General features: G+C 43.6%; 1 non-coding gene across 1 annotated transcript; it reads left to right on the top strand.

Moving 5' to 3' along the window:
* The first annotated feature begins 15,481 nt into the window (after positions 1–15,481).
* Positions 15,482–15,564, top strand: trnas-cga (transfer RNA serine (anticodon CGA)). Its single transcript has one exon. It is a non-coding gene; the product is annotated as a tRNA-Ser (tRNA).
* The last annotated feature ends 11,343 nt before the right edge of the window (positions 15,565–26,907 follow it).

Here is a 26,907-nt window from a genome sequence, read left to right on the forward strand (position 1 = left end):
TAAGCGCGATCTAATGAAGGTTAAATACAGGTTTAGCATAATGTCGCTACATTTTAATTCTGTATGTCTATAAATGAATCAGCGTGTTTGGTTTGCTTTTTTATGGCCTTGCTAACTTATGCCGTTAATTTTTAGAATTTTTGTATTTGTACTCCGATATCCCTTTTTTCCTGCACACCATCCAGACTGGCACTTTCCAATAATAAGTGACCTCACTATGTCTCCTACTTAAATGTAACACCTCACATTTATATGGTTTGAAATTCATTTGCCAATTATATGCACATTCTGCAAGTTTATTAATGTCCTCTTGTAAGTTGTTGCAGTCTTCCTCCTTATTGACTATCGTTCCTAATTTGGTGTCACCCGCACATTTAGAAATGTTGTTTTAGATTCCGAGGTCTAAATCTTTAATGTTAATTTTGAACAACAGTGGTCCCAGCACCAATCCTTGTGGAACGCCACTACCCGCCTTCTGCGTCTAAGAAACGCTAACTTTTACACATACTCTTTGATTTATGTCTTGAAGCCAGCTAGCGATCCATTCTACTAGTTGTCACCTGACTCCGCATTCTCTGACCTGGCTTGAAGCTCTTCTTGTTCCGATGTAACAATCTATTTTTTTCATTTTATTCATTCAAGCTTGTCGACATCGCTCGCAAGGGCCGGATTTGTTGCCCATCTCCTTCTGCCCCTGTGAAATTGTTGGTGAGTCACTTTCCGCAACCGACTCGCTCGCCAGGCCATTTGAGAGGTCAGTTCAGAGCCAACGACATTGCTGTGGGTTTGGAGTCACATATAGGCCCAGACCGGTAAGGACGGCAGAATTCTTTCACGAAAGGAGACAAGTGAACCAGATGAGGAGTGTGTTAGAATGGTCATTATTATTGATACTTTTAAAATTCCTGATTTACTTAATTGAATTTAAATTTCCCCACTCTCGTGGTGGGCTATGATTTCTTCTCTCTGGATTATTAGTCCAGTGACATAACCATCATGCTACCATGATTGACTTCCATCTGTGTAATGCGCTCAAGGGTCTGAATGACACCTCCTATTCCTTTGCAACAGGTTGAGGGAAGGAATGGTGTGCCCTGTTCCTACGCAACAGTATCGGGAGATTGATTAGCCTCCTCCTGTTCCTGTATAACAGATTCGTGAGTCGCAAATGCCTCATCCTCAGCCTTTCGAATGGCTACATTGACTTCTACTCTTCTTATAGATAAGTCTCAAGGAGCTGAATGGCTTCCGCCAGTCCTATGCCGCAGGCTCGAGGGGTTAATGGCCTTCCCCTGTCCTTGTGCAACAGACTGGAGAGGCTCAATTAGATCCTCCTATTTCTGCTCAACATTTTCATTGGTTTGGCATTGCCTTCTGGTCAACTATGCGAAACGTTCGAGCGACCGAAGGGAGTTCGACATTTCTTGTAAAACAGGCGCACACAGCTGAATGGCTTCCTCCTGCCCTTTGCAATTGATTTGAGGGGTTAAGTGACTCATTGCCCTCCACCTCTCGCTGTGTAACAGGCTCGATTGCTTGCATCTGTTACTGTGCAAAATATTCAGATGATACTTGGGAAGGACTGGAGCCATTGTGCAACAGAAAGTGCAGGGACCACAGTTAGCCTTCTCTGAAGTGTTGCTTTGATGCAAAGTTAACTGTGCGGCCCAGGCTCAAATTCTGACTCTGGTGGGAGTAGAGCCCAAAAAACTTGAATGTTTAATATGTCAAGAATTAAAAATCTAACGTGCTATCCATTGCACCACAGTGTCGCCAAATTGTGCATCAATATAAAAGTAAAATAGTGTTGATGCATAATCTGAGCTAAAAAAAATATCTGGAAGCACTCAGCAGATGAGGCAGAATCTGCAGAGAGAGAAACAGAGTGAACGTTTGAGGTCGATGAACTTGCATAGCCACTGGATCAACCTCCGCCGTCTAAAACGGATGCCCTGTCTGACCCGAATCATTATGTTTGAAAGGGATGTTTTGTCATGGACTCGTAGAACATTTCAGCACGGAAGGAGTCTACTTCGGCCCAGCGTGTCCGCACCATCCGAAAATTGCGATCCCGCCTAATTCCACTTTCCAACTCTTGTTGTACCAATGTAACAATCTATTTTTTTATTTTCTTCATTCAAGCATGTCGACATCGCTAGCAAGGGCCGGATTTGTTGCCCATCTCCTTCTGCCTTTGTGAAATTTTTGGTGAGTCACTTTACGCAACCGACTGGCTCGCCAGGCCATTTCAGAGGTCAGTTAAGAGCCAACGACATTGCTGTGGGTTTGGAGTCACATATAGGCCCAGACCGGTAAGGACGGCAGAATTCTTTCCCGAAAGGAGACAAGTGAACCAGATGAGGAGTTTGTTAGAATGGTCATCATTATTGATACGTTTAAAATTCCAGATTTACTGAATTGAATTTAAATTTCCCCACTCTCGTGGTGGGCTATGATTTCTTCTCTCTGGATTATTAGTCCAGTGACATAACCATCATGCTACTATGATTGACCTCCATCTGCGTAATGCGCTCAAGGGTCTGAATGACACCTCCTATTCCTTTGCAACAGTTTGAAGGAAGGAATGGTGTGCCCTGTTCCTACGCAACAGGATCGGGAGATTGATTAGCCTCCTCCTGTTCCTGTATAACAGGTTCTTGAGTAGCAAATGCCTCATCCTCAGCCTTTCGAATGGCTACATTGACTTCTACTCTTATTATAGATAAGTCTCAAGGTGCTGAATGGCTTCGGCCAGTCCTATGCCTCAGGCTCGAGGGGTTTATGGCCTTCCCCTGTCCTTGTGCAACAGACTGGAGAGGCTCAATTACGTCCTCCTATTTCTGCTCAATAGTATCATTGGTTTGCCATTGCCTTCTGGTCAACTATGCAAAATGTTCGAGCGACCGAATGGAGTTCTACATTTCTTATAAAACAGGCGCACACAGCTGAATGGCTTCCTCCTGCCCTTTGCAATTGGTTTGAGGGGTTAAGTGACTCATTGGCCTCCACCTGTCGCTGTGTGACAGGCTCGATTGCTTGCATCTGTTACTGTGCAAAATATTCAGATGATACTTGGGAAGGACTGGAGCCACTTGTGCAGCAGAAAGTGCAGGGACCACAGTTAGCCTTCTCTGAAGTGTTGCTTTGATGCAAAGTTAACTGTGCGGCCCAGGCTCAAATTCTGACTCTGGTGGGAGTCGAGCCCAAAAACCTTGAATGTTTAATATACCAAGAATTAAAAATCTAACGTGCTATCCATTGCACCACAGTGTCGCCAAATTGTGCATCAATACAAAAGTAAAACAGTGTTGATGCGTAATCTGAGCTAAAAAAAATCTGGAAACACTCAGCAGGTGAGGCAGAATCTGCAGAGATAGAAACAGAGTTAACGTTTGAGGTCGATGAACTTGCATAGCCACTGGATTAACCTCCGCCGTCGAAAACGGATGCCCTGTCTGACCCGAATCATTATGTTTGAAAGGGATGTTTTGTCATGGACTCGTAGAACCTTTCAGCACGGAAGGAGGCTACTTCGGCCCAGCGTGTCCGCACCATCCGAAAATTGCGATCCCGCCTAATTCCACTTTCCAACTCTTGTTGTACAAATGTAACAATCTATTTTTTTATTTTATTCATTCAAGCATGTCGACATCGCTAGCAAGGGCCGGATTTGTTGCCCATCTCCTTCTGCCTTTGTGAAATTTTTGGTGAGTCACTTTACGCAACCGACTGGCTCGCCAGGACATTTCAGAGGTCAGTTAAGAGCCAACGACATTGCTGTGGGTTTGCAGTCACATATAGGCCCAGACCGGTAAGGACGGCAGAATTCTTTCCCGAAAGGAGACAAGTGAACCAGATGAGGAGTTTGTTAGAATGGTCATCATTATTGATACGTTTAAAATTCCAGATTTACTGAATTGAATTTAAATTTCCCCACTCTCGTGGTGGGCTATGATTTCTTCTCTCTGGATTATTAGTCCAGTGACATAACTATCATGCTACTATGATTGACCTCCATCTGCGTAATGCGCTCAAGGGTCTGAGTAACACCTCCTATTCCTTTGCAACAGTTTGAGGGAAGGAATGGTGTGCCCTGTTCCTACGCAACAGGATCGGGAGATTGATTAGCCTCCTCCTGTTCCTGTATAACAGGTTCTTGAGTAGCAAATGCCTCATCCTCAGCCTTTCGAATGGCTACATTGACTTCTAATCTTATTATAGATAAGTCTCAAGGTGCTGAATGGCTTCGGCCTGTCCTATGCCTCAGGCTCGAGGGGTTAATGGCCTTCCCCTGTCCTTGTGCAACAAACTGGAGAGGCTCAATTACGTCCTCCTATTTCTGCTCAATAGTATCATTGGTTTGGCATTGCCTTCTGGTCAACTATGCAAAATGTTCGAGCGACCGAATGGAGTTCGACATTTCTTATAAAACAGGCGCACACAGCTGAATGGCTTCCTCCTGCCCTTTGCAATTGGTTTGAGGGGTTAAGTGACTCATTGGCCTCCACCTGTCGCTGTGTAACAGGCTCGATTGCTTGCATCTGTTACTGTGCAAAATATTCAGATGATACTTGGGAAGGACTGGAGCCACTTGTGCAACAGAAAGTGCAGGGACCACAGTTAGCCTTCTCTGAAGTGTTACTTTGATGCAAAGTTAACTGTGCGGCCCAGGCTCAAATTCTGACTCTGGTAGGAGTCGAGCCCAAAAACCTTGAATGTTTAATATACCAAGAATTAAAAATCTAACGTGCTATCCATTGCACCAGAGTGTCGCCAAATTGTGCATCAATACAAAAGTAAAACAGTGTTGATGCGTAATCTGAGCTAAAAAAAAATCTGGAAACACTCAGCAGGTGAGGCAGAATCTGCAGAGATAGAAACAGAGTTAACGTTTGAGGTCGATGAACTTGCATAGCCACTGGATTAACCTCCGCCGTCTAAAACGGATGCCCTGTCTGACCCGAATCATTATGTTTGAAAGGGATGTTTTGTCATGGACTCGTAGAACCTTTCAGCACGGAAGGAGGCTACTTCGGCCCAGCGTGTCCGCACCGTCCGAAAATTGCGATCCCGCCTAATCCCACTTTCCAACTCTTGTTGTAAACATGTAACAATCTATTTTTTTATTTTATTCATTCAATCATGTTGACATCGCTAGCAAGCGGTTAATGGCATTCTCCTGTTCTTCTGTAACAGACTGGAGAGGCTCAATTGCCTCCTACTTTTTCTGTGCAACAGGTTCGTTGGTTTGGCATTGCCTTCTCGTCATCTATGCAACAGTTTTGCGCGACCGAATTTGTTGCAGTCATCCTCAGTATTGAATATCCAACTAATTTGGCATCATCCGCAAATTGAGAAATTGTGTTTTTGAACCCAGGTAGAAGTCATTAATATAAATTGAAAACAACAGTGGTCCCAGCACCGATCCTTGTGGAACAGCACTACCCACCTTCTGCCTCTCTAAAAAGCTAACTTTTACCCCTACTCTCGGCTTTCTTTCTTATCTGTGCATTTATCTAGTTGTCCCCTGACTCCACATTCTCTGACCTCTCTTGCGGTTCTTCATTTTCCTGTTTAACAATCTAGAGATCCTATTTTTTTTTTTATTAATTCTAGCATGTGGACAATGCTAGCAAGGGTAGCCTTTGTTGCACTTCCCTAATTGCCCTTGTGAAGGTGATGGTTAGTCACCTTATGCAAATCAGTTTCTCGCTGGGCCTTTTTCAGAGGGCCGTAAAGAGCCAACCACGTTGCTCTGGATCTGGAGCCACATTTGGGCCCACACCAGTAAGGGCTGCAGATTTCCTTCACTCAAGGAGATTATTGAACGAGATGGGTGTGTTGCGTTATTGGTCAACATTATTAATACTTTTAAAATTCTAGATGTATTTCCTTGAATTTAAATTGTCCTACACTCTTGGTGGACTGTGATTTTCTCTCACTGGATTACTAGTCCAGAGCCACAGGCCTCCGGCTGTGTAATGTGCTAGAGGGGATGAATGACTCAGGCTGTTCCTGTGCAATAGTTTGAGGGATGGAATGTCATCCCCCGCGTCCTAGATAACAGGTTCTAGGGATAGATTAATCTCAAACTATTCCTGTATAACAGGTCGGTTGGTCTGAAATGCCTCGTCCAAATCCTATGCAACGTATTCTATTAAGGGGAGAGTGGAGTGGGGTTCGGGATGTGGGGCCGCGGGGGTGCAGTGGGGCGCGGAGGTCGTGGTGCAGATAAATCTAGAATGCTGAAGAGAAATGAAAATGAAGCAATGCCGGAAAGTGATTGTTGTAATGTAACCACATTATGTCAAGAAGGAACAGAGTACACAAACAAAAGAGTGCACTATAAAATAGGATCCTGATAACAAAAAAAGCGATAAGCTAAATCGAGCTATAGTGCAAAAAAAAATTTTGATCTCTAATAATGTTATAAAGACAAATCCAAAAGCATTGTATCTGAATGGATGAAGCATCTGTAATAAGGTAGAAGAATTAACAGCGCAAACAGATGTAAACAGATACAATATCGGTGCAATTACAGACATATATGGTTGCACGGTGACCAGGGTTGGGAACTGAATATCAAATAATATTCGGTATTTAGAAAGGACAGGCAAAAAGGAAGAGCGGATTATGTTGCGTTGTTGGTAAAGGATGATATCAGCGCAATAATGAGAAAGATATTCGGCTCATAAAGACAAGATGTAGATTCAGTTGGATGGCGCTAAGGAGAACGAAGGACCAGAAAGGATTGGTGTGAGTTGCCCAGAGGCATCCAAACAGTTGTGGTAGTGTAGAGGATAACATTAACAGGAAATCAGAGCTGCATGCAACAAGGGTACTACCATCATCGAAGGTGACTTTAAACTACATATAAATTAAAGTAATAATAATGTGGCCGATGAATTCCTGGCGTTTGTACCAGTTGCTTTTTTAGCCCAGTATTCTGCGGAGCCTACTCGGGAACAGAATATCCTAGATTGGGTCTTGTTTTTCAGAAGGGGTTAATTAAAAGTTAAGTTGTCTGAGGTCCTTTAGCGAAGAGTGGCAATAACTCGATTAAACTCGTTATTAAGATGGAAATTGAAGTAGCTCAATCCGAATCTATGGTCCTAAATCTAAGCAAAGGAAACTACGAATGCATGGGGAATGAATTGCATGGGGTATGATAGATTGGGAAGAGTCAATAAACGTCATGTTGGTGGATGGGCAAGGACTAACATTTCAGGAACGAATGTATGAATTGCGGCAGTTATACTTTCCTTTCTGGTTTAAAAAAAAAGGATGCTGGCCCAACCATGGCTAACAAAATAAATTAAGGATAGTATTAGATTCAAAGAAGAGTTATACAAAGTTGCCAGAAAAAGTACAAGCCTGAGGATGGGGAACAATTTAGAATTCAGCAAAAATGTGCCAAGAGATTGATTGAGAGGCGAGAAATAGAGTATAAGAGTGAACTTGCAAGGAACATAAAAACCGGCTGCAGTAGATTCTACAAGTTCGTAAAAAGGAAAAGATTAGTGAAGACAAATGTAGGCCCTTTACAGACAGAAACAGGGGAATTTATAATGTGGAACAAGGAAATGGCAGGACAATTAAATAAATACTTCGGTTCTGTCTTCAGGGAGGACATAAATAACATCCCAAATATGCTTGTGAACCAAAGGTCCAGTGAGCAAGAGGAATTAACGGACATGATTATTTATAAGAAAATAGTGCTGAGGAAACTAATGGGAATGAAGGCCGATAAATCCCCAGGGCCTGATGATCTGCAGCCCAGTGTACGAAAAGAGGTTGCAATGGAAATAGTGCATGCCTTGGTTGACAACTTCCAAACATCTTTAGATTATGGAACAGTTCCTGCAGTTTGCACGGAGGCAAATGTAACCCCACTGTTTAAAAATGGAGGGAGAGAGAAAACAAGGAACGACAGACCAGTTAGCCGAACACCAGTTGTAGGGAAAATGTGAGAATCTATAGAAAAGGCTATTATAACGGAACACTTAAATAATACCAAAGGGATTAGACAAAGTCAACATGAATTCATGATAAAGAAAATCATGTTTGACAAACCTACTCGAGTTTTTGAGGATGTAACTGATAGAAAAGTTAAGGGAGAACCAGTGGATATAGCGTATTTGGATTTTCAGAAGGCCTCTGATAAAGTCCCACGTAAGATGTAGTGTACAAAATTAAAGCATATATGATTGGGGGTAATATACTAGCATGGATTGAAAATTGGTTAATGGACAGGAAACAGGATCGATGGGCAGAGGGACCTGGTGTCCTTTTAAAATAGTCTATTGAAAGCATACATGCAGGTGCAGCAAACACTTAGGAAGGCAGATGGTATGTTGGCCTTCATTCCAAAAGGATGTGAGTAAATGAGTAAAGATGTGTTACTACAGTTCTACAGTGCCTTGGTGAGACCGCACCTGGAGTATTGTGTGCAGTTTTGCTTTCGTTACCCAAGAAAGGATATACTTTCCATAGAGCGAGTGCAGCGAAGGTTCACCAGATGGATTATTGGGATGGCAGGACTGTCGTATGAGCAGAGATTGGGTGGACTCGGCCTGTATCCTGTAGAGTTAAGAGGAATGAGAGAGGATCTCATTGAAACGTATACCATTCTGAAAGGGTTGAATAGACTGGATGCGGGGAAGGTGATTCACCTGATTGGGAAGGTTATAACAAGGGCTCACAGTCTCAGGATACGGGGTAGGAAATTTTGGAAGGAGAAGGTGAGATTTGTTTTTCATTCAGAGAGTGGTGCAGCTATGGAATTCCCTTCCACAGACGGCTGTGAATGCCGAGTCACTGAATATATTTAAGAGGGAGATAGATTTCTAGACAAAAAAGACATCAAGTGATATGGCGGGAAAGCGTGAATATGGTGTTGAGATAGAGGATAAGGAATGATCATATTAATAGGCGGTGCAGACTCGAAGGGCTGCGACTGCTCCCGATTTCTATGTTTCTATGTTCTAGGATCTAAATGGACTTATACTCTTCTTGTAGAGCAAGCTCAAGGAACTGATCGGCTTCTGCCTCTCCTAAGGCTCAGATTTGAGACGTTAATGGCCTTCTACATTCCCTGTGCAACAGTGTAGTGCGGCTGAATGGCCTCCAGCTAATTCTGTGTAACAGGAAAGTGTGCTTCCTCGTCATCAATGCAGCAGGTACGAGCGGCCGAAGGCGTTCTACTATTCTTGTATAAAAAGCCCAAGGATCTGAATTACTTCCTCTTGTCCTTTGCAACCGGCTCCAGGGGCTAATGGAATCCTGCTGTCATTATGTAACAGGTTCGATGGCTTACTCTTGTTCCTGTGCAATAGATTCAGGTTCTAAGAGAACTCAATGGAAAAGTGGATAGGATTGGAGCCACCTGTGTAGGAGGAATTGCAGGGAACGCAGTTTCCCTTCTCTGAAGTATTGATTTGCAGCAAAATGCACTGCGCTGCCGAAGAAACACCAGATCATGACCTAAATTCCGACTAAAATCCGACCTATCCAGACTAATGCAACTTTCCAGCTCTTGGTCCATAGCCTTTTAGGTTACTGGAATTGAAGTGCACATTCAAGGACTTTTAAAAGTGCTGAGGACTTCTGCCTCTAAATCACTTTCAGGAGTGGGTTCCAGACTCTCACCACCCCTGGGTGAAAACAGTGTACCTCAAATTCCGAAAAACCTCTTACCAATTACTTTAAATCTATGACGCCTGGTTGTTGGCCACTCTGCGAAGGGAAATAGATCCTTTCTATGCACTCGATCTAGACCACTCATAATTTTATTCACTTCAATACGGATCCCCTTAGCATCCTCTGTTACAAAGAAAAGAAACCCAGCCGATGCAATATTTACTCAGAGCTAAATTCACCATCCGCCTAAATCTAACCTGTATGCTCACGTGTGCTGTCTGATCATTCGTGTAATGCGGTGACCAGAGAAGCATGCAATAATCTAGCGGTGGCCCAACTAGAGTTTTACATATTTGAAGCATAACTTCACCGATCTTATATTTTATGGCTCATCGAATGAAGGCAAGTATTCCGTGTTGCTTCTCAACATAGAAACATCGAAAATAAATTCAGCAGTACGCCATTCGACACTTCGAGCCTGCACCACCACTCAATAAGATCATGGCTGATCATTCCCTCAGTCCCGCTTTCCTGTTTCCTCCCTACCTCTTGATCCTTTTAGCCATGAGGGCCACAATAACTCCCTGTTGAATATATCCAATGAACTGGCATCAACAACTCTTTTCGGCAGGGAATTCCACAGGTTAACAACTCTCTGAGTAAAGAAGTTTCTCCTCATCTTCGTTCTAAATGGCCTACACCTTATCCTAAGACTGTGATCCCCTTTACTGGACTTTCCCAACATTTTGAACATTCTTCCCGCATCTAACCTTTCCAGTCCTGTCGGAATCTTACATGTTTCTACGAGATCCCCTCTCATCCTTCTAAACTCCAGTGTATAAAGGCCCAGTTGATCCAGTCTCTTTTCATATGTCAGTCTAGCCATCCCTGGAATCAGTCTGGTGAACCTTCGCTGCACTCCCTCAATAGCAAGAACTTCCTTCCTCTGATTAGGAGACCAAAACTGAACACAATATTCCAGGTGAGGTCTCACCAATGCCCTTGACAACTGCAGTAAGATGACCCTGCTTCTATACTCAAATCCCCTAGCTATGAAGGCCAACATACCATTTGCCTTCTTCACAGCCTGCTGTACCTGCATGCCAACTTTCAATGACTGATGAACCATGACATCCAGGTCTCGTTACACCTCTCCTTTTCCTAATCTGCCGCCATGCAGATAATATTCTGCCTACGTTATTTTGCCATCAAAGTGGATAACCGCACATTTATCAACATTATACTGCATCTGCCATGTATTTGCCCACTCACCCAACCTTTCCAAGTCAACCTGCAGCCACGTAGCGTCCTCCTCACGGCTCACACCGCCAGCTAATTTAGTTTAAACTGCAAACCTGGAGATATTACACTCAATTCCTTCATCTGAATCATTAATATATTCTGTGAAGAGCTGGGGTCCCAGGGCTGAGCCCTGAGGCACTCCACTAGTCACTGCCGGCCATTCTGAAAAGGACCCGTTTATCGCGACTCGCTGCTTCCTGTCTGCCACCCAGTTCTCGACACTTCCGTTCAGTCTTCACAAAGGAAGATACCGATCACCTTCCGAATGTACTAGGGAAAAGTGGGTCTAGTGAGAATGAGGAACTGAAAGATATCCTTATTAGGTGGGAAATTGTGTCAGGGAAGTTGATGGAATTAAAGGACGATAAATCCCCGGTTCCTGATAGTCTGCATGTCAGAGTACTTAAGGAAGTGGCTCGAGAAATAGTGGATGCATTGGTGATCATTTTCCAACAATCTATCGACTCTGGATCAGTTCCTATGGACTGGAGGGTAGCTAATATAACGACACTTTTTAAAAATAGAAGGAGAAATAAAGCGGGTAATTATAGACCGGTTAGCCTGACATCCGTAATGGGGAAAATGTTGGAATCAATCATTAAGGCGCCCATTTGGAAAGCAGTGACAGGATCGGAACGAGTCAGCATCGATTTCTAAAAAATAAATCGTGCTTGACGAATCTTCTGGAATTTTTTGAGGATGTAACGAGTGGAGTGCACAAGGACAACTAATGGATGTGGTGTTCTTGGGAATTCAAAAGGCTTTTGACGAGGTCGCGCACAAGAGATTGTTATACAAAATCAAAGCGCATGGTATTGGTGGTAATGTACTGACGTGGATAGAGATCTGGTTGGCAGACAGGAAGCAGAGAGTCGGGATAAACGGGTCATTTTCAGAATGGCAGGCAGTAATTAGTGGAGTGAAGCAGGGCTCAGTGCTGGGAACCCAGCTCTTTACAATATACATTAACGATTTGGATAAAGGGATAGAGTGTAATATCTCCAAGTTTGTGGATGACACTAAACTAAGTGGAGGTGTGAGCTGTGCGGAGGACGCTAAGAGGTTGCAGGGTGACGTAGACAGATTAGGTGAGTGGGCAAATACATGGCAGATGCAGTATAATGTGGATAAATGTGAGGTTATCCATTTTGGAGGCAAAAACACGAAGGCAGAATATTATCTGAATGTTGGCAGACTAGAAAAAGGGGAGGTGCAGCGAGACCTGGGTGTCATGGTTCATCAGTCTTTGAGAGTGGTTACGCAGGTACAGCAGGTGGTATAGAAGGCAAATGGTATGTTGGCCTTCGTAGCTAGGGGATTTGAATATAGGAGCAGGGAAGTCTTACTGCAGTTGTACAGGGCCTTAATGAGGCCTCACCTGGAATATTGTGTTCAGTTTTGGTCTCCTAGTCTGAGGAAGGACGTTCTTGCTATTGAGGGAGTGCAGCGAAGGTTCACCAGACTGATTCCAGGGATGGCTGGGCTGTCATATGAGGAGAGATTGGATCAATTGGGCCTTTATTCACTGGTGTTTAGAAGGATGAGAGGGGATCTCATAGACACATATACGTTTCTGAGGGGACTGTACAGGTTAGATGCGGGAAGAATGTTCACGATATTGGGGAAGTCCAGAACCAGGGGAGATAGTCTTAGGATAAGGGGCAGGCCATTTACGGCTGAGATGAGGAGAAACTTCTTCACTCAGAGAGTTGTTGACCTGTGGAATTCCCTGCCGCAGAGAGTTGTTGATGCCAGTTCATTGGATATATTAAACAGGGAGTTAGATATGGCCCTTACGGTTAAGGGGATCAAGGGGTATGGAGAGACAGCACGACAGCGCTACTGAAGGAATGGTCAGCCATGATCTGATTGAATGCCGGTGTAGGCTGGAATGGCCGAATGGCCTACTCCTGCACCTATTTTCTTTGTTTCTATGTTTCTATCCACGTAAGTAGATTACCCCCAATACCATGTGCTTTGATTTTGCACACAAATCTCTTGTGTGGGACCTTATCTAAAGCCTTTTGAAAGTCCAAATACACCACATCCATTGGTTCTCCCTTGTCCACTCTGCAAGTTACATATTCAGAAAATTCTGGAAGATTCGTCAAGCTTTATTTTCCCTTCATAAATCCATGCAGTCTTGGACTGACCCTGTCACTGCTTTCCAAATGCGCTGCGATTTCATCTTTAATAATTGATTCCAACATTTTCCCCACGACTGATGTCAGGTAAACCGATCTATAATTATCCATTTTCTCTCTCCCTCCGTTTTTAAAAAGTGGTGTTACATTACCAACCCTCCAGTCCATGGGAACTGATCCAGAGTCGATAGACTGTTGGAAAATGATCACGAATGTATCCACTATTTCTCGGGACACTTCCTTTAGTACTCTGGAATGCAGACTATCAGGCCCCGGGGATTTATCGGCCTTCAATCACATCAATTTCCCCAAGACAATTTCCCACCTAATCAGCATATCCTTCAGTTCCTCCTTCCCACTCGACCCTCGGTCCCCTAGTACATCAATAAGGTTATTTGTGTCTTCCGTCGTGAAGACAGAACCAAATTATTTGTTCAATTAGTCTGCCTTTCCTTTGTTCCCCATTATAAATTCACCTGAATCCGACTGCAAGGGACCTACGTTTGTCTTCACTCATCTTTTTCTCTTCACATACATATAGAAGCTTTGGCAGTCATTTTTTATGCTTCGGGCACGCTTCGTCTCGTACTCTTTTCTCCCCCTCTCAACGAAACATTTAGTCCTCCTTGGCTGAATTCTAAATTTCTCCCAGTCCTCAGGTTTCCTGATTTTTCTGGCCAATTTATATAACTCTTCTTTGGATTAACACTATCCTTAATTTCCATTGTTAGCCACGGTTGAGCCATCTTCCCCGTTGTATTTTGACTCCAGACAGGGATGTACAATTGTTGAAGTTCATCCATGTGGTCTTTAAATGTTTGCCATTGCCGATCCACCGTCAACCTTTTAAGTATCATTTGCGAGTCTATTCTAGCCACTTCACGCCTCATACCTAGAAATTACCTTTCCTAAAGTTCAGGTCCCTAGTTTCTGAATTAACTGTGTCACTCTCCATCTGCTAAAGAATTCTACCATGTTATGGTCACTCTTCACCAAGGGGCCTCGCACAACAAGATTGCCAATTAGTCCCTTCTCATGACACATCACCGAGTCTACGATGGCCAGCTCTCTCGGTGGTTCCTCGACATATTGGTCTGGAAAACCATCCCTAATATACTCCACAAATCGTCCTCCACCGCATTGCTACCAGTTAGGTTAGCCCAATCAATTTATAGATTAAAGTCGCCCATGGTAACTGCTGTACCTTTATTGCACACATCCCTTATTACTTCTTTGATGCTGTCCCCAACCTCACTACTACTGTTTAGAGGTCTGTACACAATTTCCACCAGCGTTTTCTGCCATTTGTTATACTGCAGCTCCCCCCATACCGCTTCCAAACCATCCAAGCTAATTTCCCTCCTTATCATTGCATTAATTTCCTCTTTAACCAGCAATGCCACCCCGCCTCCTTTTCCTTTCTGTCTATCCTTCACAAGCATCTTATCTACCTGTTCTGCTACCGTCAAGGATTCTGTGCACATGTACTCCAAGGTCATTTGCACCTCTACACTTATCAGTGGCCGAACATTTAATGTTTATTCGCTTTCCCTATAAGCACTCCCCAAATGCTTTATCTAACACTTCTCCGGGTTGCATTCCATTAAACCCCTGACCAGTTCTTTGATATCTTCCTGCAATCTACAGCTTTCTTCCTCATTATCAAGCATACCTGGTTGACCAATCTTTTAGTCACCTGCGCTAATTTGTATTTAGTGGCTCGGTGTCAAATTTGTATCGCATAAAACTCTTGTGAAGCGCCTTGGACGATTCGCTAATTTCAAGGTGCTAATTATGTATAAGTTGTTGTTGTTTAACATGTGTGTTACTTAACGTTATATAGAGATTGCATCACAGAAAGAGACAATTGCACCTAACTGGTGTTGGTAGAGTTAATGCTGCACACTACCATACTTCACTTGATCCTATCAGCATATTGTACTATTGCTTTATCAGTCAAGTGCTGAGGTAATCCCTTTGAAATGAATCTGTGCTATTCGCCTCAACTATTGCTCGTGTAGCATCTTCCACATTCTAACCACTCTTTGGTAAATAAGTTGCTCTTGAATTGTCTACTGAGTTTATCAGTGACCTCCCGTTCTGAACTCCTGCACAATAGCAAACATTTTCTCCACATCAACTCGATCAAATACCTTCATAATGTGAAAATTTATCTCACTTGTTTATCGAGAAAGAAGCTCTCCAGACTTTTCAGTTTTTCGCGAAATGTAAATTATTTCAGTTCTGACCGAAATTTTTCCTTCTTTGCTGTAAGATTCTGTGATTCTACGATTTAATTTTCACATCGTCTGGGAGATACAATAGGGCAAGCATGCAGGCGGTCTCTCTGATAAATTGCACCAACGATTCGACTATTAAAGCAACTCTTCTGTGTAGCTGCGATGGCCGAGTGGTTAAGGCGTTGGACTCGAAATCCAATGGGGATTTCCCTGCGCAGGTTCGAACCCTGCTCGCAGCGATTCTGCCAATGCTCTTTTTTTATCGACTCACGGGGATCTCATTGGAATCTGATCACAATTCCCTCCACTGCCCTTCATTACACTGATTGACGCGAAGCTGTTGTTCGAACTGGAAACATTAATAGTTTATCGGTATTAATTGTTGGTTTGTTGGACACTACCTCCAAAAATCAGTGAGCAATATACACAGAATGAAAAAGTACCTTTTAATAAAGATCAGTGCATTGTTTGGGAGGAACTCACTTTTAGTTAATGAGTGCGAACGTGGTTTGGTTTTATAAAGATGAACAAGTTTTGCCAAAATGACCACGGCAGCGTTTGACGTTGCAATTTTCTGATAACATCAGTGTTTCCATCAAAGTAGATGCCTTATCCATTAAGCGACGTGGCCCATGCAGTTTGCAGCAGACTAATGGACAGCAACATTCTAATGGGTCAAAGTGTAATAGAAAGGCAAGCATGAAATCTCGGTGCCGCAATGCAAGGAGTATTCGGAACCCAGGAGAGGGCTCTGAGCTAGTTCGAGTGAGTGAGAGCTCAGATCACAGGAACCCAAGAAAAAATGCAAAAAGCAGGAGGCAACAGTGTAGACTAGCACTGGGGTAAGTGTAAACGACAAGGTGATAGGGAGGGACAATATGTATGAATATGAAGGGGCTGCAGGAGGGGTCAAAACTAAAAATCATGGTTTAAAAACTAGTACTAAACACTCTACCTAACCGCAAGCAGCATTCGAAATAAAGTAAATGAGTTGACGGCACAAATCATCATAAATGGGTATGATTTGGTGGCCATTACAGAAACGTGGCCAAGACTGGGAATTAAACATACAGGGGTATCTGACAATTCGGAAAGATAGACAAGAAGGGAAAGGAGGTGGGTTAGCTCTGTTAATAAAGGATGCTTTCAGGGCAGTTGTGAGAGACGATATTGGCTCTAATGAACAAAATGTTGAATCATTGTGGGTGGAGATTAGAGATAGTAAGGGGAGAAAGTCACTGGTGGGCGTAGTTTATAGGCCCGCAAATAATAGCTTCATGGTGGGGCGGGCAATAACCAAGGGAATAATGGAGGCATGTGAAAAAGGAACGGCAGTAATCATGGGGGATTTTAACCTGCATATCGATTGGTCAAATCATATCGCACTGGGTAGCCTTGAGGAGGAATTCATAGAATGCATACGGGATTGTTTCTTAGAACAGTATGTTACAGAACATGCAAGGGAGCAAGCTATCTTAGATCTGGTCCTGTGTAATGAGACAGGAATAATAAACGATCTCTAAGTAAAAGATCCTCTCAGAATGAGTGATCACAGTATGGTCGAATTTGTAATACAGATTGAGGGTGAGGAAGTAGTGTCTCAAACGAGCGTACTATGCTTAACCAAAGGTGACTATAGTGGGATGATGGCAGAGTTGGCTAAAGTAGACTGGAAACACAGACTAAACGGTGACACAATTGAAGAACAGTGGAGGACTTTTATGGAGCTCTTTCATAGTGCTCAACAAAAATATATTCCAGTGAAAAAGAAAGGCGGTAACAGAAGGGATAACCAGCCATGGATAATCAAGGAAATAAAGGAGATTATCAAAATAAAAACCAATGCGTATAAGGTGGCCAATGTTAGTGGGAAACTAGCAGATTGGGCACATTTTAAACGACAGCAAAGAATGACGAAGAAAGCAATAAAGAAAGGAAAGATTGATTACGAAGGTAAACTTGCACAAAACATAAAAATAGTTAGTGAAATCTTTTACGGATATATAAAACGGAAAAGAGTGACTAAAGTAAATGTTGGTCCCTTAGAAGATGAGAAGGGGAAATTAATAATGGGAAATGTGGAAATGGCTGAGACCTCAAACAATTATTTTGCTTCGGTCTTCACAGTGGAACACACAAAAACCATGCCAAAAATTGCTGGTCACGGGAATATGGGAAGGAAGGACCTTAAGATAATCACTATCACTAGGGGGGTAGTGCTGGACAGGCTAATAGGACTCAAGATAGACAAGTCCCCTGGTCCTGATGAAATGCATCCCAGGGTATTAAAAGTGATGGCAGACGTTCGAGCAAATGCATTCGTTATAATCTACCAAAATTCTCTGGAATCTGTGGAGGTACCAGCGAATTAAAAAGCAGCAAATGTAACGCCTCTGTTTAAAAAAGGGGGCAGACAAAAGGCAGGTAACTATAGGCCGGTTAGTTTAACATTTGTAGTGGGGAGAATGCTTGAAGCTATCATTAAGGAAGAAATAGCGGTACATCTAGATAGGAATAGTACAATCAAGCAGACGCAACATGGATTCAGGAAGGAGAAAGCATATTTAAATAATTTACTGGAATTCTTTGAGTATATAACGAGCATGGTGGATCGAGGTGCACCGATGGAGGTGGTGTATTTAGATTTCCAAAAGGCTTTCGATAAGGTGCCACACAAAAGGTTACTGCAGAAGATAAAGGTACGTGGAGTCATAGGAAATGGATTAGCATGGTTAGAGATTTGGCTGGCTAACAGAAAGCAGAGAGTCGGGAAAAATGGGTCATTTTCGAGTTGGAAATCGGTGGTTAGTGGTGTGCCACAGGGATCGGTGCTGGGACCACGACTGTTTAAAATATATATAGATGACCTGGAAGAGGGGACAGAGTGTCGTGGAACAAAATTTGCAGATGACACAAAGATTAGTGGGAAAGCAGATTGTGTAGAGGACACAGAGAGGCTGCAAAGAGATTTAGATAGGTTAAGCGAATGGGCTAAGGTTTGGCAGATGGAATACAATGTCGGAAAATGTGAGGTCATCCACCTTGGGGAAAAAAACTTAAAAATGAAGGTTATTTGAATGGGAAGAAATTACAACATGCAGAGGGACCTGGGGGTCCTTGTGCATGAATCCCAAAATGTTAGTTTGCAGGTGCAGCAAGTCATCAGGAAGGCGAATGGAATGTTGGCATTCATTGCGAGAGGGATGGAGTATAAAACAGGGAGGTCCTGCTGCAACTGTACAGGCTATTGTTGAAACATAGAAACACTTAAAATTCTGACGTGGTTCGACAGGTTAGATGCAGGAAGAATGTTCCCAATGTTGGGGAAGTCCAGAACCAGAAGTCACAGTCTAAGGATAAGGGGTAAGCCATTTAGGACCGAGATGCGGAGGAACTTCTTCACACAGAGAGTGGTGAACCTGTGGAATTGTCTACCACAGAAAGTTGTTGAGGCCAATTCACTAAATATATTCAAAAAGGAGTTAGATGAGGTCCTTACTACTAGGGGGATCAAGGGGTATGGCGAGAAAGCAGGAATGGGGTACTGAAGTTGAATGTTCAGCCATGAACTCATTGATTGGCGGTGCAGGCTAGAAGGGCCGAATGGCCTACTCCTGCACCTATTTTCTATGTTTCTATGTTTACTCGTTGGAGTTCAGAAGGATGAGGGGTGATCTGAAAGCAACGTTTAAAATAATGAAACGGATAGACAAGATAGAGGCAGAGAGGCTGTTTCCACTGGTTGGGTGACTAGAACTCGGGGGCACAGCCTCAAAATATGGTGGAGCCAATTTTAAACCGAGTTGAGAAGGAATTTCCTCTCCCAGAGATTTGTATCTGTGGAATTCTCTGCCCAAGGAAGCAGTTGAGGCTAGCTCATTGAATGTATTCAAATCACAGATAGATACATTTTTAACCAATAAATGAATTAAGGGTTACGGGGAGCGGGCGGGTCAGAAGAGCTGAGTCCACTGCCAGATCTGCCATGATCTTGTTGAGTGGCGGATCAGGCTCGAGGAGCTAGATGGCCTACTCCTGTTCCTAATTATTATGTTCTTATAATGAGGGATTACGCAGTGGAATTGTATTTAGATCAGTTCCATACTTTGCACTACAAACCAATCAGCGGCAGTGAGCCTTTCACTGATTGAAATACGAGAAGTCACAAATCCCCGGAGGATATGGAATTGTTCATTTAATGCTGGAAACACTTGGCAGGGCCACCAGCTCTCGGCAGAACTAATGTTTTGCAGCATTGCTTCAAAGTATTACAGGTTTGGTGTGAGTTTCGTCCCTGAATGTTTAAGGTGCTCTAAAATACTTGCAGCCCAACCGCACCACCAAAAATAAAATAAATGGCCCGTAATGGGTTCGAATTCGCCAATTTGACGTTAGTAACACCAAGCGGTAACCGAGTGGGGCAACTGGTCTTCATGCTATATACTTTCTTATGGCACTTTTACATTAAAATGATAGCATTCCGATAGCGACTTTCACCTCAGCACTTCCCAAAGCAGTTCAGAGGAAATTAATTACTTTTAAAATGTGATCACTTTGTAGTGTAGGAAAAGCAAAAATGTACAGCCTGGAAGGAGGCAATTTCAGCCAATAGTGCCCGAGGAGGCCGATCAAGAGCTTTCCTGCCTAATTCCCACTTCCCAGCTCTAAGTGCGTCCTATGGGTTAAAGCAATTTAAGTGGCATCCAAGTATTTTTAAAATGTGTGAGGATTTCTGCCGCATTGAGGCTTTGAGTTCGCGACTACCATGACGCCCTGGGTAAAGACATTTATCCTCACAGCTCGTCTAACTCTCCCCCTAAATCATCATCATAGACAGACCCTCGGAATCGAGGAAGACTTGCTTCCACTCTTCGCATTTGTTCTTAGATGGCTGTACAGTTCAATACGGGAACCACAGTCTCTGCCACAGGTCAGACAGACTGTCGTTGAGGGAAAGGATGGGCAGGGAGCCTGGTTTGCCGCAGCTCCTTCCGCTGCCTGCACCTGATTTCTCCATGCTCTCGGCGACGATACTCGATGAGCTCAGCACACAACACCATGCACTTCCTTCACTTCGGCGATCTATGGCTAAGGACTCCCAGGTCACAGTGGGGATGTCACACTTTATCAGGGAGGCTTTGAGGGTCTCTTTGTTACGTTTACTCTGTCTGCCTTTGGCTCACTTGCCGTGGACGAGTTCCGAGAAGAGCGCTTTCTCTGGCAGTCTCGTGTGTGGCATATGGCCTGCCCAGCGGAGCTGACCAAGTGTGGTAAGTGGTGCAATGCTGGGGATGATGTCCTGGACCAGGACGCGAATGTTTGCGCATCTGTCCTGGCAGGGGATTTGCAGGATCTTGAGGAGACATCGCTGGTGGCATTTCTCCAGCGACATGAGGTGTTTTCTGTACATAGTCCACGTCCCTGAGCCGTACAGGAGGGCGTGTATTACTACAGCCTTGTAGACCACGAGCTTGGTGAAAGTTTTGAGGGACTCATCTTCAAACACTCTTTTCCTCAGGCGGCCGAAGGCTGCACTGGCTTACTGCAGGCGGTGTTGGATCTCGTCATCAATGCCTGCTCTTGTTGATAGGAGGCGCCCGAGATAGGGGAATTGGTCCACCCCGAAATTAGTTTAAATCGATTCCCCCTGGTTGTTGACCACTCTGCAAAGGGAAACAGGACCTTCCTACCAACTCTATCTAGGGCCCTCATAAAGTTATGCACCTCAATATAGTCTCCACTCAGCCTCCTCTGGTCCAAAGAAAACAGACTCAGCATTTCCAATCTTTCCTCATCATCAAAATTCTCCAGGCCAGACAACTTTTTTTGTAAATCTGCTCAGTACCCTTTCCAGCGTAATCATATCTTTTTTTTTTTAAATGTGGTGACCAGAACTGCATACAATACTCCAGCAGCGGCCTAACCAACCAATGACCCTGCTGTCACCAGCAGAGTTACGGACCGAGAGCTGGTAAGTAGGATTAGGTTGGATAACCTTTTATTGGCTGACGCAGATACGATGGTAAGTACTGCAGGGATTCCAATACGACCAAGTTGATCTCTTGGACTAATTTTGATCGCGTAGATGGAGAGGAATTTTAACACATTTTTTTCCCACAATTAGCCTGTTTTTTTTTCTGCTTTTTTGCTTCTCCCATGCGTTCGCATGGCTCGGGTTGTGGTGGTGTGTATAACTTTTCGGTGCAAGGGGTGTAGAAGTTGTGTGGGGCGGGCTTATTGGGTTGGGCGTTCTTTATCTTTCCGCCATTGTCATACTTCACAGGTTCATATATAGCCTTCAGGGTTGTTGATCAAAGGGCCTTGTGGCTCTTCGTCGGCTGGCATGTATACTATGGACCGAAGTGGCCACCTTCAGCGCTGTGGATTTCTAGATTTCTATGTACTTTCACAGCCCCAGACTATTCTTTCACAGAGCCAGACAGCTGCAACACATATTCAGACGGCTCTTTCACAGTCCCAGACTCTACCTTCACAGATTCACAATCTTCCGACACAGTCCCACAATCTACCTTCACAGATACAGACTTTTCCTGCACCGACCCAGACAGCGGCTAAACAGACCCAGGCAGCTCCCGTACAGAGGAGTACTGATCCTACACCGAGTCAGACATTACTGCACAGATCCATCCACTCATGTGCAGACAGGCAAATCGCATACACAGCATCAAAATGCTTGTGTACAGACTCAGACAGTTCCTTTCAGAGACCCCGCATCACCTACACAGGAGCAAACATGTCCTCATCAGCCGCAGACAACACCAACACATTTCCAGAGAGCTTCGACAGAGACACTGACATTTCCTTCGCGAAAGCAGGCAGCTGCTGTGCAGAACCAGGCAGGTGCTACACTGAAGCAGGGATTAACAGCACAGGCACAAACTTTAATACACAGACCCATACAACTACTTTCAGAGACATAGGGATCTCCGAGACAGATTAATTCCCTCTTACATAGGCATAGACAGCTCTACCCTGGCCAAGGCATCACCAACACAGATCCAAGAGCTCCTACACAAATATAAGCAGTTCTTACACTGGCGCAGACTGTTCCGAGAAAGGACCAGACTGCTCGTTCACCGAGCTACACAGCTCGCTTCGGAGATGCAGACACCTCATTTAAAGATCAAGAGAGCACCGGTACTGAATCAAAAAGCTCAATGCAGAACCACACTGACCGAGGGAGATCAACCACAGACAGACACACTCCAACACAGACGCAGACTCTCTGGCACAAACAGAAACAACTCTTGCACAGACCCAGTCAGCTCCAAACCTGACACATGCAGCTGCAACACAAACCCCGACCCTCCTGCACAAACCCGGACAACACTTAAACAGACACAGTCAGCTCATAAGCTGATACAGGCAACTGCAACACAGACCCAGACAGCACTTAAAGAGACCCAGAAACTATTACACAGAAACAGAAAGCTCTTGCAGTGACCCAGACACGCCTACCTATACTCAGAGAGCTTATCATTGAATCCAATGCATAATCCTGCAGATAACTGAATTAAATAGGCTTACAGCGGACAGCATAACGTATACTGCCATTCTGGCTATTCTGACCATGCTAGCGTTTATGTTCCACTCGAATATTCTGGAGTCTTTCTTGATTTAAATCTATCAGCATAGGCATCTATTCTTTTCTACCTCATATGCTTGTATAGCCTCTCCTTAAATGTATCTATACTAGTCGCTTGAACCACTCTTACGCTTTTCAGTTCCACATTCTCATTACTCTTTCCAGAAAGAAGTTGCTTCTGAATTCTCTATTTGATTTCTGGATTTCTAGATGACTATCTTTTAATGGAGGACTGCTGTTATGCTCTTCCCCACATGTGAAAACATTCTCTCTGTAAACACTCTATCAAAATCTTTCATAATGTTATATAAATCTATTAGGTCACCCCTATAGATCAATCTTCAAGAGAAAAGAGACCCAGCTTGTTTATTATTTCCACTTATGAATAACCTCCCATTTCTGGTAGCATCCGTGTAATTCTTCTCTGCAACTTCCCAAGTGCCTCTATATCATCTTTATAATAGGATGACCAGAACTGCATGTAGTACTCTAATTGTGGTCTAATCGTGGTTCAATACAGGTTTAGCATAACCTTCCTATTTTGCAATTCTATACCACTAGAAATAACCTCCACTGCTTAGTTACCTTTATCATTCCTTGCTAAACTCTGTCACAATTTTTGTGATTTGTGTAATTGTACTCAGAGATCCTATTGTTCCTCTACCACACCTAGAGTCATTTGCGCCAAGTAATAAGTGACCTCAATATTCTTCCTACCAAAATGTAATACCTCACATGTATGTGTGTGGAACTTAATTGAAAATTATATGCCCATTCTGCTTGCTTATTAATGTTGTCCTAATTTGTTGCAGTCCTCCTCAGTATAAATTTCCGCCAATTTGGTATCATTGCCAAATTTGGAAATTCTGTTTTTAGTTCCAAATTCTAAATCGTTAATATAAATTGTGAACAATAGTGGTTCCGGCATTGACCCTTTTGGAACACCACTACCCATCTTCTGCCAATATGAATATCTGCCTTTTATCTCCAATCTTGATTTCAGTGTTGAAGATAGCTCGCTATGCATTCTGCTGCTTATATCCTGACGTTGCTTAGCAGCCTATTATTGGGTTTCATAGCGAGGGTCTTTTGAAATCTAGATGCATTACACTTATTGCATGATCAATGTCTACCCTCTCTATAACCTCATCAAAAATTATGAGTTTGGTCCACAGGACTTTCCCTGTTGAAATCCATGCTGATTATTCATTTTTATACTTTTGGTTTCTAGATGTTCTTCTATTTTCTCCATTAGTAAGGGTTCCATTATTTTCCCTATATAATTGACAATCATACCCCTTGACTAACAAGCTGATTAGCTGAGACAAGCAGGGAGTACATCATTTAATTCCCGCCGAAAGCGATTCATCCATTCCCGCTTTCTATTGTGTAATACAGCGACATCAAGTTGTTGTACTGTCAGTCTAGGATAAGTCTTTATCTGTTTAAAACGGTTGCGCTCTCAGTGCTGCTTCATTCAGTGTGTGTTTAAAAAAATGCGACCTGCTAGCTGCCTTGGCTGGGTGGTTAAAACATTCGATTAGGAATGTAATCGAATTGCTTCTGAGTAAGTTCGAGCCCTGTTCGCAATGAATCAGTAGCTGTAGGCATTGGCACGTAATCCGCTCTGTTTGGAGGTCATTTGAGCTGCAAGTGTTCTGAATTATTTTGCAGCAAATTTTAGGCCACCTGTTCCGTCACGCTCAGCCAATCATCCACTCGTGCGAGTCCAGAGGATTGGGACATTTTTACAATCCAGCAAAGAACGACTAAAAATATGATTAAAAGAGGGTAGATTATGAATGTTAACTTGAACGAAATATAAAAAACAGATAGTAAGAGTTTCTACAGGTAAGTAAAAATGAAAAGTGAAGCTAAAGTAAATGTTCGTCTCCTGGAGGATGAGACTGGGCAATTAATAATCGAGAACAGGGAAATGGCAGAGACTTTGAACAAATATTTTGTTTCAGTTCTCACGGTAGAAGTCAGTAAAAACATCCAAATAGTGGATAATCCAAGGGCTATGTGGAGGGAGGAACTTAATACTATCATTATCACTAATGAAGCAGTATGAGGTAAAATAATGGGACTAAAGGCGGACAAGTCCCCTGGACCTGATGGCTTATATCCTATGGATGCATTGGTTGTATCCACAGGATATAAGCCATCAGGTCCAGGGGTCCTATGGAGGATTGCTTCCGCTCCCAAAGTGAATTATTTGATGGCTCAGCAGTCCGATACGAAAGCTACAGACCATTTCACAGGTGGGACAGACTTTCGTCAGGGGAAGGGATCGGTAGGGCTGGTTTGCCGCACGCTCCTTCTGCTGCGTGCGCCTGGGCTCTTCATGCTCCTTGCATCGAGCCTCAAAGAGCTCAAAGCCCTCCCTGATGGATTTTCTCCACCTCGGGCGATCTGCGGCCAGGGTCTCACAGCTGTCAGTGGTGATGTCGCACTTTACCAGCGAGGCTTTGAGGGTGTCATTATAACGTTTACGCTGTCCTCCTTTGGCTCGTTTACCATGAAGAAGCTCCGCATAAAGCATTGCTCAGTGAGTCTCACATCTGGCGTGCGTACTATGTGGCCTGCCCAGCGAAGCTGCTCGAGTGTGGTTAGTGCTTCAATACTGGGATGTTATCCTGGTCGATGACACTGATGTTGATGCGCCTGTCCTCCCAGGAGATTTGCAGGATCTTGCGGAGACATCGTTGGTGATATATCTCCAGCGACCTGAGGTGCCTTCTGCACGTCGTCCATGCCTCAGACCCATACAGGAGGGCGGGTATTATTACAGCCCTGTAGACCATGAGTTTGGTGGTAGATTTGAGGGCCGGGTCTTCAAACAGTCTTTTTCGCGGGCGGCCGAAGGCTGCACTGGATCACTGGTGGCGATGCTGAATCTCCACATCAATGTCTGCCTTTGTTGATAAGAGGCACCCCCTCATTTCCAAAGGAAATTCTTCCAGTCACACAGCCTTCGTTCAATCAAAAAATATTGAGATTATAAATCAATTATTTATTTATTTAAAACAAATCAAATTCAATTATTTTTAATTAAAAATGAAATGTATTTATTTTCTTAAGTTGTTTATTATATATATATTTGTAAATTGGTTGTCAGTCTGGGCTGGTTTTACGTCCCTCCTTCCTTCCTGCCTGTCTATCACCTGTGACTTCATGAACCGTCTCTGTCCCGCGTGGTCCTGAGCTCCACAGCGCAATTGCCTTCAGGGATGATAGAAATCTCACTTCATTCATTTAAAAGGGAACTGCGGTTGTCAAGGGTCATTCTGCATCTGGGTAAAAGGGATGTCCTTGCAGTCCCCGATCATTCTGCATCTGTTTAAAAGGGCTCGTTGTCAGTTCCGGTTCATAATCTTTCTCTTTAAAACGGATTTACTCATAAACCCGGGTCATCCTGTATTGCTTGAGAAGGAGTATGATTTCAGCTGCAATGACCGAATTGTTAAACTGCTGTTTTCCAATTTACATTGGGGTTGCCTGTGCCTGTGCGCACCCAGGTCGCAGTGCATCTGTTCATTTACTCGAAATATGCTCATCTTTTCCTAAATCCACTCCTTGATTTTGCTCGCAATATACACAACAACACATTGTAAGCTGATGGCAGCGGCCGCGTGGTCTAATGGATACGGCGTCTGACTTCGATTATAACCGCGAACTTATCAAAACATTGCAGATTCGTATCTTGCCGCGGTCAATGAACTCGCTGCGTGAAATTTTATATTTGTTGCGATTCTGCCGAAAAAACAACCGTCTCTTCGAGTCACTCATCTGAAGTAAAGGAAGGCTGTTTGCGTTAAGAATCTAATGGCAAGTTTTCATCATTGTCGATCTGCATGCACGGGCAGAGCAAGCTGTAAAGTGGACATTCTTGCACATTATTTCTGTTGGGTTACAAAAAGCAGGAGATTGAAAGGCTGACGCTTGGTTGAATTAGAGACGAGGTGGCCGAGGA

Source organism: Pristiophorus japonicus, unplaced genomic scaffold (assembly GCF_044704955.1).
Source record: "Pristiophorus japonicus isolate sPriJap1 unplaced genomic scaffold, sPriJap1.hap1 HAP1_SCAFFOLD_49, whole genome shotgun sequence".
Lineage (NCBI taxonomy): Eukaryota > Metazoa > Chordata > Chondrichthyes > Pristiophoridae > Pristiophorus > Pristiophorus japonicus.